Source organism: Myodes glareolus, chromosome 22, assembly GCF_982192425.1.
Source record: "Myodes glareolus chromosome 22, mMyoGla1.1, whole genome shotgun sequence".
In the NCBI taxonomy this organism is placed as follows: Eukaryota; Metazoa; Chordata; class Mammalia; order Rodentia; family Cricetidae; genus Myodes; species Myodes glareolus.
Genome location: NC_142047.1, coordinates 56,518,489 through 56,537,148, shown reverse-complemented (window position 1 = coordinate 56,537,148; position 18,660 = coordinate 56,518,489). Strand labels below are relative to the sequence as shown.

Here is an 18,660-nt window from a genome sequence, read left to right as displayed (position 1 = left end):
CCCAGGTGCTATGCTGTGTACCAGGGCAGAGGGAGTCGGGGCAGGGACCAGGTCCTCAGAAAGTTCCCAGTCCCTGTGAGAAGGCATGTTTGGAAGCCGACCCAAGTAGCTACCTGGGCTATGAAATGAATGAGGGGTGATTGTGCTGAACCAGGACCCAAGAAGGGAGGGGGTGTTGAAGCTCTCTGTCCTGGTAATTCCCAGAAGGAACAGCACGAGCCGAGGAAGGAGTAACAGAGGCCAGGGACGCCTATCAAAGGCTGATGCAATAGGGACTCTTTGGTGGTTCATGAAGTAGCCTTAGCCTGATCCGCAGAGAAACCAGTAGGAAACGGGGCAGAAGGAAGTACGTTCATTCTTATCTTTGTGCTTCAGGATGAATACCATCCCATGGGAGCCACGGTGGAAGCAAAGCTCTGGGTGTCTGCGAGAGGATCTCTAGGCTGGGATGACTGAGGTAAGAAGATCCGCTCTGAACTGAAGTGGCCCCATGCCATGGGTATCCTGACTAAGCAAAAAGGAGAGCGAGCCAAGCACTAGCATTCGTGTCTCTCTGCTTTCTGACTGTGGGTGTCACGTGACCAGCCACCTCATGCTCCTGCCGCCGTGTCATGCCCAAACTGTAAGCCAAAATAAACCCTTCCTTCCTAAGTCGCTTCCGTCCGCCAAAAAAGCCAGTGGTGACTCACACAATGGGCCCATTGTAATATGGAGAAGGTCAGTCTTGCCCTCATTAACCTGTGGCCCAGACAGCAAACCAGAGGGCAAGCCCAGGGCTTCCCTCACAGGGCACAAACTCCATGCCAGGTGTCTTGTCCTTGAGTGTTACCCAGAGCTGGCGGCCAGGTCTCCAATAGTTCCATCCTCTGCTCCTGACATCGGTGCATGGTGGTGGAGGCACACAGCGCACAACATACTATATACACTGTACACCCAACATACATACACGTACTTCACATCCTCTCAACCCCTAACACACACACACACTATACACACACACACTATACACACACACACACACACATATATATATACACCTCAAACCCCCTGTACACCCAACATACATACATATGCATACTTCACACCCTCTCCACCCCAACAGACACACACACACACTATATATATATATACCTCCTACCCACGTATACCTAATATACATACATATACAAGCTTCACACCCTCTCCACCCCTAATAGACACACATACACAATATATATATATATATATATACACACACACACATATATATACCTCCTACCCATGTATACCTAACATACATACATATACAAGCTTCATACCTTCTCCACCTCTAACTTGTATATCCCCAACACACATATACAACATACATATGCAACATACCTCATACCCTCCACACATACATAACACATATATAGCATATATGCCTCATACACATGCCTCATGTTCATTCTACCCCCAGCACACACATATACACAACACACTTCACACCTTCCCACACCATACTCTACACACATATACACATAACACACACACTCATCCCACCCTTCCCTGCATACAACACACAGCACGCATACCTCACGCCTCAAGCGCATGCACACACTACACACACATAAACTCATAGCACATACCTTCCACATACCACACATATATCTCATATGTCATGTCCACATACCTACCCTACACACACACACCATACATTCACCCTACCACAGACCACACAATACGCATACACATACCACATACTCACTACACACACCACACTCTACTCTCATACTCCACACGCACACATGTACACACATACATCACACACATTACACATACACACCTACCACACACACATACTACATGCACACAACACACACATCCACATACCATGCTCTCCTATGCATACATCACAGACATGCCCCTCTACACACACCCCACATGCACACATATGGAAGGCACAGAACAGCAGCCCAGAGGTAGATCTTTCGGGAGAACAGGCCCACAAAACAAAGAGGCTCCTGCTTGTTTGTGGAATCCTATTTTTTTTCCTTACAGGTTCAGAATTTGCACACGGGGGCCTGCCCCCAGGCTGCCCCTGAGGGCCCTAGCATGTCTGCAGCGCCAGAAGCTCCAGATCCTGCCCGAGAGGCTTACAACTTGAACTTTCTATTTCTGAAGCCCCAGTTCTTAGTAGCCAGCACTCGCTCTGGGCCACAAGCTTCTGAGAATGATTGCGTTTGTCAGCTGCTAAGTCACATGCCCTTCAGCCTGGCCCCTGCCCGAGGGGTGGCAGAGCTTCTGTTGGAGCAGATGAATGTTACTGTCACAGCAAGGTTGGCATCCCTTGTAATGCCACCCAAGGCTCACCACAATCACCCAGAGGTGGAACTCAGTCCTGCCACAGTGAATTAGCGCTCCTGAAGCCCCTGGGTCTCCAAATACCACTGGTAGCAAATTAATGGAGCGTTTGGCTCCTTCCGTTTAACTCATCAAGGAACTGGCCCCATGATGAAAATGTAGTTTAATTAAGATAATAGCTCCCATTTAAACAGAGCCTCAAACCAAGAAGTGAGTCTCTTCGTTTTCTTTTTAAAAATAGGAGTCACTTTATTTTTTAATTATGTAGTATGTATATGTAATGTGTATTTATAATATGTGTATGTAATGATGTGTATATGTAATACGCATATGTGTGGGTACCTGCATGTGAATTCAGAGGGCCTTGGAGGCCAGAGACATCCTATCCCTTGGAGCTAGGATTACAGGTGGTTGTGAGTTACCTGTTACGGGGTCCTAGGACCCGAGCCTGGGTCTCTGAGAGAATGGCGAGTCCTCTTAACCACGGAGACATTTCTCCGGTCCTCTCCACATTGTTTTATCTCATTATCATCTCCGTGTGTGTATGTGTGTAGAAACCAGAGAACTTGAAACTGTCTCTTTCATCTTTTACTAGGTGAGTCCAGAGAACTGAGCTCAGATGGTCCGGCTTGGTGACCAGCCAGCCCAGTTCTCTTCATTTGCAAACCAAAGTCACCTGTCACTCCGAGTCAATCTTCAATGAATGGTGTATCTATTCCTGTTTTAGGGACGAGAAGAGGGAGTTTACCGCACATGGAAAAGAGGAGCAAATGGCAAAGAGAAACAAGCCCAGAGCCCCGGGTCCTGGCTTGCACACTGCCTGCGTTTGCTTAATGTCTGTGAGCTCCCAGCAGCACACAAATGTCGCAGGGAAGAATGTTTCCCAGCATGCATTTAATGAATAGGGTGTCTTGTGTACTCGGGAAGCTGGAAATAGATCCTCGCCGTGGAATGTGGAATGCGGAGTGGACAAATGGAGAATGTGGCCATGCTCAGCAAGGCAGGACTCACCCCACACACAGCCCCACGCTGGCATGCTCTCTGTGCTGTTTGGAAGCTCCCCCCCTCCCCACCGGTGGTACAAAGAGCCTTGTGTTACGGTCTCAACACCACTATTAATATCCTGTGGTCCATTAAGCCCTGATCCCTTGGTTGGGGTTCTCCCAACATCTCAAGAAGGAAAAAATAGTCTGACTGGGGGAAGGGACTGGAAGAGGAAGGGCGGGGGGGGGGGGGGGAGACAGACAGACAGAAAGACAGAGAGAGAGAGCTAGTTCTCATTTACAGTCCTTGAGTCAAGAATTTAAAAGCGTGACCACAGCCAAAGCCTCAGAGCCCTCGTATCAAATGTTGTTATTTTTGGGTAACTTGAAAATAAAGCTGGCCGAGGGATGGGCAAGGTGCCCCAGCGGCTGCTGCAGGAAGCAGGAGGGGGCAGGGTTCTGCAGAAGAGGGTCATGTCACTCCAGGGGCAGCTGCCAGGCTGGCTCTACCTATTGGCTTCCTCTCAGGAGAAACTGAGGAGCTTCCCTCTCCCTGGGTTCACCTCCCCCTGTGTGGGCTGGAGGGTGGTGACACTTCCCTCCAGCTTCCCCAGAGGCAGCTTGGCACAGTGTCCACTCCAATGACTCGGGGTGAGGAAACTTGGTGAAGCCTCGCTGTCCCTCGCTTGATGTGTCCTTATTGAAACAGCTTTCCCAGGACTGCGAGCTCCCTCCCCTCCGCAGGAAATCTGCCTACGGGGATATTTTTATGCTCCACCTGCACTGGGTGAAAGGGAACCCTGGTTTAAGATGTCACTGAGGAAAAGTCTCTTCTAGCCCTGCAGATCCATGTCCACGTCAGAACTGAGGTGTTTGGCAATACAACTCACTCTGTCTCTCCAGTCTCCATTCCTGGTCATTCTGCCTGGACATGTCACACCACACCACACACACACACACACACACACACACACTACACCATACCATACACACACACCACGCCATACACACACCACACACACACACACTGCACCATACCATACACACATACTATACCACACACACACCACACACACACCACACACACACACCACACCACACACACATACACACCACACCACATACACACTAAACCACACCATACACACACCACATACACACACCACACACACACACTACACCACACCATACATACACACCACACCACACCACATACACACAGCACACCACACACACACAAACACACACATACACCACCACTACCACACACACAAACACATACACACAACACATACACACCACAACACACACACACCACCACACACACCACACATACACCACACCACACACACAAACCACACCACATACACACACCATACCACACACACACACTACACACACACAACACACCACACACACACTAAACCACACCATACACACCACACCACATACACACACCACACTACACACACACCATACCAAACACCACACACGCACACACCACCACTACCACACAAACCACACCACACCACACCAACACACACACAAACCACACACACACACACACCATTAATAAATAATAAACAAATTCCTTGCTAGTCCCAAGAACTCTTCCTTCTTCAGAGTATGAGATACAAATAGAAGTCGCTGCCCCTGGGCATGTTCAGTGCCCCAAAGGACTTCCTCTCCTTGGTGATCATGTGTAGATACCACACACGGCTAGGAGGCAGACCAGAGTCATTTGATGTTTGGAGCCTAAAAGGAAGATGTGTGTCACAGACGTGACCACCAGGAAGGCGTCCTTCCCAAACTTGCTTTCCCAGGCTCTGGTGCAGCCACGGCCCGTATTCAGCCACTTGCAACGCCTCTGCAGAAACAGATGTCCACTCCCCCTTCTGCTGCTGTCCCTTCCTGCTGGCTCCTCCAGTAGGCCTCCCAGGCTGGAGCTGGGCAGGGGCAGGGACTTTCCATCCCCTTGAGTGGTCACTGTCCTCATGACTGTGCCCGGGAATCCTGTGACAGTCACATAGGTTCTGGGTGGAATTTGTAATGAACTGGGATTGTCCATGGACGCTGGATACTAGTGCAGACCCAGAACCTAACCATAGTTAGGCTTTGCAGAAATTAGACATGTCCTGTGAAACCCCGTAGTCAACTCACTTTACCCTTCGTGTGCCTACTGAGGGACCCGTTAAGATCCAGAGGCCTGAGGGCCTACCTTCCTGACCAGCGTCAACTGGGCAAGGCTGCAGCTGTCTCACTAGGAAGAAGTGGAGCCCATGCCCCTTGAGGGCCAAGGTCATGCCTGATTTGATCCTGATCCTTCTGTGCTCAGCACCAGCTACTTCCCTAGTGACTGACAAAATGCTTGATGATGCAGCTCAGGAGGAACGTGTTTGTTGTTGTTGCTGGAAGTTTCCTGGTGCGTGTGTGTGTGTGTGTGTGTGTGTGTGTGTGTGTGTGACATGCCTGTTGATGCGGTTCGGTCTGTGGTGGTGGAAGGTTGTGCTCAGCCCATTCACATCTTGGTGGTCAGGGCACAGAGAGCTGCTTCTGGAAGCAAGGCCAGTCTATCCTGCTCAAGACCAGCCCCCAGTAACTTCCACCAATCACGTCTCCTGCTCCAAGGGTGCCACAGCTTCCCCTAGTGGCACCACCAGCTGTAAACCAAGTGTTCAACACACGAGCCTATGGGAGACATTTCACCTTTGACCTTAACAATAGGGTTTAGGGAGGGAGGCAAGAGAAGAGAAAGGAGGTATGAAGGTGGGGGGTAGGATTAGAGATTTTCCTTTCAGGTTAAGTCTCTCCTGCCCTCCACATCAATGCACAAACAAAACCAAGAGAGGAGGTGGTACAGGAGAAAATAGTTCAGTAGATAAAATGCTTGTCTTGCAAGCATAAGGACTTGAGCCCAGAATGCAAAAAAAAAAAAAAAAAAAAAAGCCAAAACCAACCAACCAAATACATCTGAGGATGATAGTTCATACTTATTGCCTCAGCACTGGGCAGCAGGGACAGGTGGATCCAGGGACTCACAGGCCAGTCAGGATGGCACACTTGGTGACTTCCAGGCCAGTGAGAAATACTGTCTCAATAACAGATGGGTGGGACCCGAGAGATGACATCTGACATGGTCCTCTGACTTGCTCACACTACACTACACTACACTACACTACATACCGTACACACATGCATACACACGCAAACAGAAACACACACACACACACACACACACACACACACACCATGTAATCCTTCCATCCTGACAAATACTCTCCCACAACAACAATCAAAAGGGACCCATCAAACCAGGGAATGCTGACAGGAAAAGGGACCAGAGCAAAACCTCCAGGAGAGCGGTGCCAGCTCTGTGAACCACAGGGTGAACCACGCAACTGACCCTGCTCCAGTGAGCAGAAATATCAGACACAGGTCCACTCGGCCATCATCATACAACACTACAGGTCCAGGCATGAGCAGCCACGTCTGGTTTTTAATATGAGTATGAGGATTTAAGCTCAGGCCCTCATGCTTCAACAGCAAGCGCGCCTACCCAGTAAACCATTTCTCCAGCCTCCCGAGTACTTTGATGTGTACATGGAGAGCTTTTAAAAGTGTGAGGTTTATCATTAAAAGTGTGTGTGCGCGCGTGCGCGCGCGTGCATGCACAGATGGGGGTTGATGGGAACGCATGCACATACATGTGGCATAAAGGCCAACCTCAGGTGCCACTTTTCAGGAACCAAGCACCTCGGACCTGGGGCTTCCCTTCCAGGCTCTACTGACCAACCATCAAGTCTCCAGGATCCTCCTGCCCCTGCTTCCCCCGTCCTGGCAGCACTGTTTTTAATGTGGGGTTCGCAGGCAGAACTCAGGCCCTCGTGCCTTCGATGCGTGCACTTTACCAGCTGAGCCATTTCTCCAGCTCCTGTATCAGTCTGGACTTCAGTTTGTTACAGGAAAGCGGACAAGACCGGACCCGCCTTCCTCACCACCAGGGACCTTCTAGAATGCCCCAGCCAGCCCTAAAACAGGGCTGCTTATCTGGTGAGCTGCTTCTCTACACCAAGCAGAGGACAAAAGCCCAGAGGAGGAGGCACAGGTCCAGTGTGAGTCAGATTCCCCACTGCGATCTTGGAACTCTTTCTGAACCTGCCCTTTCCTCTCCAGGCTAAGCCAAGCTTTGCCAGCTTCCAGAAGCTCCCAGTCCTTAGCCACGGGAACCAGGCTCCCAGGAAATAAGTAGACAATAAGCCTGAATGCAAGACAGCCTTTTCTTCCCCCAGCCTGGGCAATGACATAATGACATCACTGTCTGCAAAGCTGAGCCTCTGGGCACTAGGCAGAGGACACGACAGTGACCCCAGCTGCCTGGCTGAGGTGGCCAGCATCCCTAGAGTCTGGGTCAGCCGGGGGAGTGGCGGGGCCTCGGCTAACACAGTAAGCTCCTTCCTTCGGGAACACTGTGGTTCTTTCTCTAGGACCTGCCTCTGTGTTTGTCATTGCCTGGGTTTGATTTACAGGCCTCCACACTGTGTTTTTATATGGCCACTGTCTACCCTGGGTTCAGCCACTTTTTGAAAATCAGCATTTCAAAATCACCATTTTTTCTCTTGTCGGGTGAAGGCACTGACCTCATTTTTACTTAGGGTTTAGCTTAGTTCCCCCCTGCCTTTTTAACTTTTAAACTGACAGTGGCAGAAAGGTCAGCCTTCAGTTTTGTTTTGCCGGGAGAGGTTGTTGTTCTTGTGTGCAAGAGCAGGCGTGCTTATACCATGGCCCATGTATGGGCATACATGGCCTGACCTTCCTGTTCATTCGGGGCAGGGTTTCTTTGCTGTCTGCCCCTGCGCACACCAGGCCAGCTGGCGTCTGATTCTCTCATAGGTGCACAGACACTACAGATGCACGCTACCACATCAGGCACTTGAGCTGGACACAAGCCCTCCAGCCTCCATGGCAGGTGCTCTGCCCACCGAGCTGTCCCCCAGCCAGGACCTTCTGTTTTAGTCCTCCTTTCCCGAGATATGACATAAGGGAGAGCATCACCATGTCCTCTTCTACTTTGTTTTATAATGAAGCGATGGCTTCACATGGCACTAGCTGTTTCTCTCTCTCTCTCTCTCTCTTACCTCAAGAACATAAAGACAGATGGGAAGGTAGGGAGAGGAAGGGAGAGAGGATCTGTGGCCCAAACCCACAGGAATAAGGATCCTGAGCGGTGAGGTGTTTGAAAAGTAGGACCAGGGATGAGAATTAAAGAAGACAAAAGCAATAGCTGGGGTCAGGAGGGCCTACAGAAGCGGAGGGCTATGCCAAGCGAGTTTATCAAGAAGTGCAGCATCCACACGGCTTTAGTCCCAACACCTGGGAGGCAGAGGCAAGTGGATCTCTGAGTTCCAGGCCAGCCTGGTCTACAAAATGAGTTCCAGGATAGCCAGGGATATTCCGAGAAAACTTGTCTCGAAAAAACAAAGCAAGAAGGAGGAGGAGAAGGAAAAGAACATCTTATATACTGTTTGCAGAGAAAAATGACTAAGGTCAGCAGATCTAAGACAATGCTGGCAGAGAGAACACGGGATACCTCAGACATAGGTGACCACAGCCCAGGGACAAGAGCTGGGTCACCAAAAGTCACAACCTGGACTTCTTTGAATACTGGACCAGCCTTGGCCAGTCCACTTCTGGACAAGAGCACAAATCTAAAGTTTCCTTTTGTCATCGGGACAGTCTTAGGTCCGTCTGCCCCCCCACAAATCTGGAACCACTGTCACCAGGTGAGAGGAACTGCCGTGCATTTGGCATTGCTGCTGGGCGGAGGCGGGTGGGATGTCTTCTCCCATCTGCCGATGATCATCACAGAAGCAAAGCCTAGGTAGAGGGATGGAAGGCCCATAGTCCTCACTCTCTGCAGAGCTTCCTCTGGATAGAGCAGAGCTTCCTGCACAAGGTGACAGAGGGAAAGAGAATGAGCCTTATTCCAAGGACAGCAAGTGCTGCTTCATTGGCCAAGGATGGTCCCTTTCAGAGCCTCTTGGTGCAGGCCCAGGTGTGCAAGGTGAGGCCTTCAAGTCATGGAGGACACTGGGGAGTGTGAAGCAAAGAGCAGGGGAGAGGGGATGCTCTGACGTCAGCTTCCTATAGGAAGGTAGCTACCCAGTTACAAGAGGAGGAGGCCAGAGGCTGCCAGAAAACTTCTGGTACCTCAGCATGGAAGGCACAAGGATCTGAGCCAAGAAAACAGATTGGACCCTGAGCCCACACCCTAGGCATTCTTTTAGGAGATCCACACAGTCAAGAATCCTCCTGGGTCTGTCTGTTGTGTGTCTCATGAGGTTGCATTTGAGATGATCCTGTTGCCCAACATGCTTAGAGGGTCACAGGGCTACAATAACAGAAGTTGGTCCCAGGTCGTCCTAGGGCGAGCAAGATGGGCAGGGTAAGTGGAGACCTGACCTAGAAATATCACCCAGCTGTTGTCGGGAGGTACAAGCAAGACCCCTTCACAGAGTTCATGCCAAAGATAGAACAGCCAAAATACCAGTGGCTGGGAAAATGGGAAATCCAGGGAAACTCGAGCCCACGTTCTGCCTGAGTCTCCATGTTATACTTGGGTTTTCAAGACAGGGTTTCTCTGTTTGGCCCTGGCTGCCCTGAAGCTCACTCTGTAGACCAGATTGGCCTCGAACTCACAGAGAACCGCCTGCCTTTGTCTCCTGGATGCTGGGGTTAAGGCAGGCACCACCGCCACCCGGCTAGGTTGGACTCTTGACACTCAGTTTCTTGAATGTTTACTGATAGGTGCTTGGATCTGCCTTTGAAAGAAAAAAGATTGGGGAGAGGGAGGGTGGCTCTAAGGAGCAGAAGAAGGCAGCCTCACCCAGCCCCACGGTGGGGTCTATCTCCCAAACAGAACCCCACTGGGGCCTTTGATTAAACAATTTTGAGATGTGGGCTTCTCTCTGACCTTAGCCGGATGGATCTCATCAGGACAAACCCTGAGAGGATGTCTTCTGCGACCCACTCAACGGTGACTGACCCAGCAGCCGGAAATGTGAGTGGCCCCTCTGGAGAGAAATCGGAGGGTACCACAGGGCCTGTGATGTCATCTCGTTTCTGGGGTTCTGAGTTTCTGGAGAAAGACCAGTGGGGGGTGTTCTTAACTAGGATTCTGGGCTCAGCACAGCAGGTGAGGTCCATGAAGCCTGAGGGTCTAAGACCTCAGCCTTCGGGAGCAGGTGGAGGGTCCTGCATGCGGTCAGGCAGCCGGGCCCTCAGCCTGCCACTTGCCAGCAGATGGTCACAGGCAAATGACTCATCTCTCTCCCTCAGTTTCTTCACTTGTCAAGGAGACACAGAAATGGAATTTACCTCATAGAAGCACTGTGGAACTAACTGGAGGGACATGTCCTTAGGAGGTGCCTGCCGTGTGGGCGGCTGCTAGCGTCACTGTGGTGCTTCATAATGTCACAAGCAGATGGCGGAACTTGGAGAGCGGCCTTAGATGGGCACTGGGAACCTGAGTTCTGATCCACAAGGTCTGAGAGTGCGAACGTCAGAGCAAACACAGAAGCAAGAGGGGTGCAGGTGGACGCCTTGCCAAGTGTCAGAGAGACAGAGAGAGGAGAGAGAGGAGAGAGAGAGAGACAGACAGACAGACAGACAGACAGACAGGGACTACTGTCCTCTTCGCCTTTCTCAATGGCTGGGTTGGGCAGAAGTAGGCTGTTAATAAATCCCAAAGCGGGGTCAGTGTTAAAGAGCACTTGCTGCTCTTGCAGAGGATCAGAGTTTGATTCGTTGTCAGGAAACTCACAACTGCCTGTAACTCCAGCTCCAGGGGATCTGATGTTTCAGGCCTCAGAGGATACACCCTCCCCGCCGCCCCGCCACACATGCACGTGCGCACGCACCCACCCCCCCACACACACACACACTCACGCACACACACACACACACACACACATAAAAACCATCTTCAAAAAAGTCAAGAGTGGGGCTAGCGAAATGGCTCAGCAGATGAAGGTGCCTGCCGCCAAACCTGCTGACCCGAGTGAGTTCAGTCCCCAGAACCCCGTGGTGGAAGAGAAAACAGACTCCTATAAAGCTGTCCTCTGTCCCCCACACACATGCTAAACAACTAAAATGTAATATTAAAAAAAAATAAAGCCAAGAGTGGCCCATGTGGTGGGGCTCACCTGAAATCCCCACTCTCTGTGGAGGCTGAGGTAGGAGGACTGGGCATTCTAGGCAAGCCTGGGCTACATGGTGAGGCCTGTCTCAGAAACAAACACAAACAACCCCAGAAGACACTAACCAAAGTGACGGGAAACAGAAGAACTGAACATGGGAAAAGGGTGAGAGGAAGGTGGGATCTGTGGGAAGAGATTCGCTTACTTTTTTTCTTCTATTTTTCATATTTTAGTTACGCTATAATTGCACCATCTCCCCCTCTGCCTTCCTCCCTCCAACCCCCACTGTGTCCTCTCTCCCCAAGTCCCAGCTTCACTAACTCTCAAATACACGGCCTCTTCTGCTCTCAGTATTTGACATACATATGCATAAATATGTAAACGCAACCTGCTGAGTCCCTTCAGTATTGCTTGTGTGCACATGATCTCAGGGCTGACCACTGGGCATTGTGTCACCAATTAAAGGGCTCCTCCCTGGGGAAGACCAATTCTCCTCCCCACCACAGTCATTAGCTGCCTGGAGCTCTCCGTTTAGGGGCCCCGGCAAGACTCCCCACTCCACATTAGCGCGTGCACTGATGCTGTTATTCCCGGGTCTTGTGTAGGCGGCCAGATTGCTGCAGAATCGTGGGTGAAGTTTGTCTGTCTTTTCTAGGAGCCGCAATCTCACAGCGGACTCTCTGGTCCTCTGCTTCTTATACTCTTCCCCTCCCTGCCTCTGAGACGTTCTATGATCCTCAGGTGCTGGAATTGGAGGCGTAGCCACTGGGGCTTGGCACCCAGGAGCAGATGTTCTCCGCGTTGTGACCAGTTGTAGTTTTAAGTGATGATCTCTGCAGCAGAAAGCCTCCTTATGCCTGCTGTTGGGGGTTTTGGTTAGATGATTTATGACTCTTCGAAGAATTGTTAGCCCAGGTGGTATAACTTCATTTCGGGTGCGCGTGCACATGTGTGTGTGTGTTGTTGTTGTTGTTGTTGCTGCTGGAAGTGCTGGGATGACCAGATAGTCAACTGAGAGCAAATAGAATCAAATCAGGGTCTTTGCTCTGGAACTAAGAATTCCCAGGGGCCAAGTACCATCCCCCTTTCCCAGTTTCTTTCCCATTTTTGTCTCTCTTTACCTACAGATCTCACACTCCCTCCACTGCAGAGAAGCCACATGCGCATGATGGGAACACGACCCCAGCAGACCCTGCCAAGCTACGCGGAGGGGGAATGTGCCTTCCACATGTTCCTGTACCCAGCCAGGAGGAGTTCTCACTGACCAGCCTGCTCTCCAGCCAGCCTCCATTGCGGAGGCCAGATGATTACTCTGACAAGAGCCTCCCCCCCAAAAGAAGCCATGGGATAGGCAAAGGGCAGTTCTCCCTCTCAAAGGATGCCAGAGAACCACAAAACACAGCTGCGGGAAACGGCTCAGTCAGGAAAGCATCTGCCCTGTGAGCATGAGAACCTCAGGACCCATGTGAAAAACTTGGTCGTGGTGAGGTGTATGTGTAATCCAGCCTTGGGAAGGCAGAGACAGACAGATCCCTGGGATTCTCTGCTCAGCCAGACCAACCAGATTGGAGAGACCCGGGTCCCAGTGAAAGACCTGGCCTCAAAAAGCAAATGGTAGACAGGCATGGTGCCACATGCCTGTAATCCTAGCACTGGGGAAGCAGAGGCAACAAGGTCTCTGTGAATTCAAGGCCAGCCTGGTCTACATAGTTAGTTCCAGACCAGTCAGGGCTACAGAGTGAGAAAAAAAAAACTACAAAAACAAACAACAAAGTGTTAATCAGCACTTGAGGAAGGATGGCACCCCAAGATTGGTCCACTGGTCTGCTCACTCACGGGCATTCCTGCTCACCCACACAAAGAGAGAGATAGATGGACGGACGGAGGGACAGAGGCAGCAGTGTCCATGACAGGCACTGGCAAATAAAGCAAGACCCTGGAGGATTCTGGGAATATCTTCCTGGGTGAGCTCCGGAGCTTTGTGCTTATGACCCATATGGCCGTGGCAGGTTAGAAAACCTCCCGATTTACAAGAAGAGGATACCGCAGCCTGTGTCGGTAGTCAGTCAGAGATGAGATGATAAACACAACACTGTGATTAAAAGGGCTCGGCTGTGGCTGCTGCCGCCACCGCGGGTATATAGATCATAAAGCAGGTGCGGAATGCACGGTGCCCATCTCCAGATCTTCCCTAACTCACAGCGTAAGGCAGCTGAGCTTTGGAAGGTGGAAGGTGATGAGGAACCAGGACGACTAAGCAGGACAGTGGTGTTGGTGACTGGTCACGTGATCCGGGGACTTTTGTTCTATTATTCCAGATGTACCCACCATTGGTCCTGTTTTATCCAAGAGCAGAGAGTGATATCATCCTCCTGAGGTAAACTGGCCACTCTGGGAGGAAGTCAGTGTTTAGGGGTCTTGCCAGTGTGTCGGCAGAATGAGCAGGGCAGCAGGGTGAGCATGTTGTCTCCACTCATCATTTCACGTGTTGATTGACAGTTCACCTTTGCGAAGAATACATTGCAGGTGTCGCCAATGGCAGCTGTTGAAGGAGAAGGGATATAGAAGCGTATAGACCTGCGATCCTACCAAGATCTTCATTCGTAGTTTTGTTTTTAAAGTTTATTAACCTTTCTGTTTATTTGTTTATTAGCATAGGTGTCTGTGTTTGTGACAGCCGCCTGCGTAGAGGTTGGAGGACAACTTCTGGTTGTCAGTGCTCTCCCCCATCCACTGTGGTGGGCTCCAGGGGCTGGTTCAGGCTTACACAGCAAGGGCTTTTCTCAGCTCAGCCGTCTCGCTGGCTCCATGAATTTTTTTTAATTTATTATTATATTTTTATCTCATCAAGACAAGATCTCATGTAGCTCAGGCTGAAAAATAACTTGAATTTCTGATCCTCCTGCCTCTACCTTCCAAGTGCTGGGATTACAGGTGTATGCCATGAAGCTGGGCTTATGTGGTGCTGAAAATGGGTGCTAGGACTTTGTGTGTGTTAGGCAAGCACTCTGCCCTGCTGACCTGCATCCTGTTGTGGAATATTATCTTAAGATGTGTTGTATTTGTTTCTGCTGTGGAACATTTGTTTAATGAGGCAGAGATGAGTTTCGTTCTTTTATGTAGCATTTTCTTAACTCTGTGAAACTGTGTTACTCTGCCTGCTTAAAACACCTGATTGGTCTAATGAAGAGCTGCGTGGCCAATAGCAAGGCAGGAGAAAGAATGTGGGGAGCTAGCAGGCAGAGAGACTAGATCGGAGGAGAAAGGGGAGGAAGGAGGAAGGAGCAAGAAAAGAAAAGGCCAGTCACGGAGTAAGAGCGGAAATAAGATATGCAGAACAAAAAAGGAAAAAGCCCAGAGACAAATGGTAGTTGGGATAATTTAAGTTATGAAATGTTGACTAGAAACAAGCCAAGGTAAGGCCGGGTGTTTACAAGTAATAATAAGCCCTCAGTCTACGTATTTATTTGGGAGCTGGGTGGTGAGCCCCCAAAAGAGTCAGACAACCAACAACAATATCTGAAACCCAGTGTTCATAAACTAGGGAGGGCGTAGCTGGGCTTCCCGACCCTGTCACTGCTGTCACCCTTGGTCATTACGTGTCTCCCTTCCACGCATCCTTGGGGCTGATTTTTGTTCTAATCAGGTCTGAAGTTAGGTCTCATGGAGACATCTTCATGCTCTGTTTCCACACGCAGGGATTTCCACATCTCCAGGGAGTGACCTGGTTCCTCTGGGACTCTGGCCGCAGCCTGGCAGACAGTTCTGCATTTTTCGGAGTGTGTATCATTCAGTACCTGCACCAGAGCCGTGACTCAGCCTGTGAGTAGCTGCTTCACCCCCAGGGTGACATGTCACCCAAATTTCATTGCCTCAGCATGCATCCTGCCCCGTGGCTGATCAACGAGGCAACCCGAAAAGGAAACCAGAGTGGATTGCCTGCTTCTGAGTCAAGGGTTGGAGGGCTGCCAGCTCAGCCGGAACATGCCATACTCACCCTTACACCTTGCTCAATCCTCAGAGGCTCGAAGCTGTTTTTCTCATCCTCAGCCCCACCCCTTCCCTTACCCCAGCCCTCAGGGAAAGAGGGCAGAACTGAAGGTCTGCTTTTACCTTCCACATCTACAGACGGTTTCAGGACTTCAATGTGGTTAACATTGAATTTTTGTGTCCGCAGAGTTTAACTTGCTGGAGAATCAGGGCTGCACATAGGACAGGGACCACATAGCAGCGAGGTGACCCTGTTCAACGCATCGTCATGGAAATAGCGAGGGATCAAGGCTGGATTTCTGAGTCCCCCTTTCCTTATCTGGACTTGGGGAACAAGGCAGCTCTTTAGGGACTGGAGAGATGTCTGAGATGGTAAACGGTGAGGACCTGGGGTCACATCCCCAGACCCTGTGAGGCAGCACACCCTGTAAGCCCATCTCTGGGAAGATGGAAACAGGAGAAAACCTGGGGCTAGCTGACCAGCCAGTCTAGCTGAATTCATGAGCTCCAGATTTAGTGACAGACTTTTCATTTAAGTTATAAAAAGTTGGCTAGAAACAAGCCAAGGTAAGGCCGGGCATTTATAAGTAATAATAAGCCCTCAGTCTATGTATTTATCTGGGAGCTCAAAAAATAACACAAAGTACGACTGAAGAAAACACCCAGCATCAATCTCTGGTCTCTACACAAGTATGAACACCCACAGACAAACATGTGTGTGTATCTACACATATATACATATATACCCAAAGAGTTCTCTTTTTAGTGTGAAATTTAAATGCGATTAAATATTACATATTATACATTATAAGTTATATATGGTAAAAAATCATTACAACAGTGTTCTCCTGACCCCCATGATCTTTATGAAGGTAACCCTAACCCTTGACTTGTTATATAGCCCAACCGTAATACTCAGTTGTCCAAAATGATAATAGAAATAATTACATTTTCTACAAAATCATCTTTCCCAAAACTTGAACTAGTATTAATCAGTGCCACTTTTTGAGGAGGGGATTTAGTGTTAATCATCAGGAATTAATGTATGTATACATTCTTTCGCTCAGTTTAGGAGTTTAAGGATGGAATATGTATCTCATATATCTATCTGTTCATTATGAGCTATGTCTGGAAACACAAGCATACTATGCTGGAGACTCTGGAAGCTGAGACTGGAGGTTTGAAAGTTCAAGACCAGCCTGGGAAACTTGAGATCCTGTTTCAAATTTTTTTTAAAAAATATGTATTAAAAATAGGAGTAGGGCTTCCTAAATGGGGCCAGCATCTATTACTCTGAACCCCAAAGGGAGCTTGCAAACATGCAGCTCCCTGAGACAGTCCAGAAGGAGCAGAGCTGAGCTACTGCCACAGCTGTGTGCAGGAGAGAGCATCTGATTCCCTCTGCTGTTGAGAGCCCTTGTGCGTGCCTGGTGCCTGCCTCCAAGCAGGCTGTGAGGCCCCAGCAGACTGCCAGTAGCAACACAAGGCCCCAAGCTGCCACAGCTCCTTGGTCGTCTAGCGCTTATTCTTTCACTGAGCAGTGACATCAGGAAACAAGCTCAAAGGACTGGCTCTGGCTCATGCCAGGCCAGAGTGTGGGGCAGCAGCTTAGCAGTGGCCAGTTTGCTTCAGGCTGGGCGCTCTAGTCAAACCTGTAGAACACAGGAGTCCAGCTAGATGCCTGTCCCTTCCTGCAGTCAGCAGTCCCCTGACACCATGGTGGTGATGTGAAGGGCAGACCTCCTCCCCACTGAGGTCCCAGTGTAAAGCCCTGAGCATTCTGTCAGAGGGAGAAAGAAGAAGTGTGTGTGCTCCCATGTGCACTCCTGCATGTATGCATAAGTATTTTGAGGTCAGAGATCAACCTTGGATGTCACTCTTCAGGCCCTCTTCACTTTTTTTTTTCCCCCAGATAGCGTCTTTTGCTAGCTTAGAGCTCACCAAACAGGCGATGATGACTGGCTAGCGGATCCCAAGGATTCTCCTGTTTCTACTTCCCACAGCATTGGGATGACCAGTGTGCACCACCATGCCTGGCTTTTGTGTGTGTTCTGGGGACTGAAATCAGGTCCTTGTGCTTCTAAGGCAGGCCTTTCCCTGGCTGAGCCATTTTCCCAGGTCCAGATGCAATATTCCTGCTGCACCGTCACATGTTCAAGCCACCAGCCACTTAGTCCAGGACACACCAAAAAACCAGTTTCCAGCTAGAAATCACCCTATACTCAGATGCAGGTAAGATCCCTACCCTACAAGGCCGTTTAATTGGCCACAGCGTCTGAGAATATTTCTCCCCAAGCCTGTGAGTTCCTGTGCCTTCATTCTCTGAAGGCTCAGGAGCCCAGCGGGTGGGGAGGAGAGCTAATCTAGAACGCTCTCAGCGACTGTCAGTGATTTCCCTGCTGGAGATGACTCACTGGGCCCTGCTTGCTCCTGAATGTAGAGGCAGCTTCCTCCAAAGGTCTGCCACCAGGGAAGTGGTGGGAAAAGCTCTTTGGAGCCCTGGTTAGTGGACAGTAGGGGGAGGAAGGAAGGGGTTATAGAGAGTCCTGGAGGGCTGCCACTAACCAGAGACCGGTGACGAGAATAGTCTACCCATCTTCTGCAGGGAGCCAAATACGGTGCTAGAGCAATCCAGGTGGTAAGCAATGGTCTCACTGTGACTCAGCTAGAAGAGACATTGCAGATGAATGCTGGGATAGCCTGAGGTCAGCCTGGTGGTCTTCCCTGACTGCTGTCCATAGCACTGCCCACTATAAAGGTCATCTCACCCTGGGGTGCGCCAGTCCATGTCTGTCCTTATGGAGTTCGCATGTGTTTTCCCCTTTGATATGCTCAAAGAACAAAAGGGAAACTGAGGCCTATGTATCTTTTGACCCCCGACCTTAGCCCAGGAGACACATGGGTCTGGTGTGACGTGATCCCATCTTACTCTGTCACCCCCATGTTACTCCCCTCTTGGTGGCACTGAGAGCAGCTACCATCATGGGATTTGGCCAGGGCTGGTTTTTGCTCAAGTGATTAGGGCAAACACTAAAAGCTGAGATTTAGTCATTCTGGGCCAGATGTGGTAGCAGCCTAGGGAAGGTCCTTAATGTTGGCCCCTTGTCAAGGACAGCTCGGCAAGATAAATGATCGCAGCAAAATCAGAGCATCCAGGGCCAGAGAGATGC

At 50.1% G+C, this 18,660-nt stretch overlaps 1 long non-coding RNA gene across 2 annotated transcripts in view; it reads left to right on the top strand.

The window, feature by feature from the left end:
- Positions 1–331: 331 nt before the first annotated feature.
- Positions 332–18,660, top strand: part of LOC146890229 (uncharacterized) — a 20,542-nt gene continuing 2,213 nt past the window's right edge. The window contains exons 1-4 of one of the 2 annotated variants that reach the window (XR_014999109.2): positions 332–457; positions 12,628–13,877; positions 15,199–15,322; positions 17,403–17,722. This is a non-coding gene — a long non-coding RNA (uncharacterized LOC146890229). Of the gene's footprint in view, positions 458–12,627; positions 13,878–15,198; positions 17,723–18,660 lie in introns of both variants that reach the window. The other variant, XR_014999108.2, reaches the window with a different exon arrangement.